The sequence below is a fragment of the Hyaena hyaena genome, unplaced genomic scaffold (assembly GCF_003009895.1).
Source record: "Hyaena hyaena isolate Hyena2069 unplaced genomic scaffold, ASM300989v1 scaffold_142, whole genome shotgun sequence".
NCBI lineage: Eukaryota > Metazoa > Chordata > Mammalia > Carnivora > Hyaenidae > Hyaena > Hyaena hyaena.
Window position 1 is genome coordinate 967,708 of NW_024080774.1, and position 1,560 is coordinate 969,267.

A 1,560-nucleotide genomic window follows, 5' to 3' on the forward strand; every position below is an offset into this window, starting at 1 on the left:
AGTATGTGGAGGTGGTGATTAGGAGGGTTGGGGGCATCATTTAGTTTTAAGAACAATATGCAAAACATGAAAAGAAACAAAGTCATTTTTCTAAGAGATGAAGTTAAAAGTATCTAAGCCAAAATAACAGGGGACTTGATGGCTGCGTTTCCCGGGGAGAAATGTGGTTTAAAAAGAAAATGAACTGCAAGTTCAAGGCAAGGTGAAATGCATGCACAATACTTTATAAATCTAAGTTGTTAGTCCACAAGAGGAGAGACAGAAGAATATAGAGTATGGGGTTGGAGAAAATGATCACAGATTTAGATGTTGACAAGGAAAGATGACTGAAGGTCCGAAGGCATAATAAACAACTTCAAGAACAAGTAAGCCGCGAAAGGTCAGCAGAACATGGGGCACACACAGAGCTCTGAAGAAAAGAATGAGTAGTTATCTGGGGGACATGAAAAGCCGGGGCGGGATATTCTCTCCCATAAAACACTCCTCGCGATTGCTGAAGGGTGCCAGAGAAAGAAAACATTGTAGAATGCCAGATGACAGAAGAGAATGAAAAGAGCTCCAGTAAAATGACTTCTTTCCACATGTACACACAGTGACATAAAGTATAACGTTGTCACTGGAAGAAAAAGAATATTTTCATGGAGTTTATCAAAAGAAAGTGAAACTGATCACTGCCAAACTGAAAAGACAGTTCCCAAATGCACTTTTCCTTTTACAGAATATAAAAAGGAGTATTGACAAACTTCTTTTGGTAACTGAAAAATATACCATCCTGTCTTATAACTTCTAATGATTGATGACTACAATGTTCACATGGTCTTTATTAAAAGATCAAAAAATATTACTTTCAGAGTTCATTGTCCTGAGTTAAAATTATCACCGTTTCATGTATTGCTCTTGATTTTAGTAATGTTCTATGAATAAAATAAAGCTTTGAAGATATCAGATGCAAAGGATATTGACTTATACCTAAGGGGAAGTTGTGAATGGGTGAAAGGGGCCAGGAAGTAAATGGTTCCTTCTCAAAGAAATGATCCTGCAAGAATTAAATTCTAAATGCTTTCTGGGGTGCTGTGTGTGTAGTGGGGACAGGGATAGATATTTACTGAAAGGTCAAATGTAAGTTTCAGCATTATCTATTTTCTAAGAATTATCGCTTCTCGGCCTTTTGGCTAAGATCAACTGTATATTTTCTAAGAATTACTTATAATTTTGGTAATAATTATTTCAATACTGATAAATGAGTACATTACACGGATAATGAACAGGATAGCTTTCAAATCGCAGTTTGGTGTTTTGTTCATATTCATGCATAAGATAGAACAGAAGAAGATTGGGGCACCTGGTTGGCTCAGTCAGTTGATTGTCTGACTCTTGACATCAGCTCAGGTCATGTTCTAGTGGTTTGTGAGTTTGAGCTCTGAGCTGACAGTGTGGAGGCTGCTTGGGATTCTCTCTCTCTCTCTCTCTCTCTCTCTCTCTCTGCTCCTCTCTGTTCTCTCTGCCACTAAACAAACAAACAAACAAACAAAATTTAAAAAAAAGAACCGAAGAAAACTA

General features: G+C 37.2%; 1 pseudogene; it reads left to right on the top strand.

The window, feature by feature from the left end:
- Positions 1-1,152: 1,152 nt before the first annotated feature.
- LOC120235980 lies at positions 1,153-1,309 on the top strand (annotated as a pseudogene).
- The last annotated feature ends 251 nt before the right edge of the window (positions 1,310-1,560 follow it).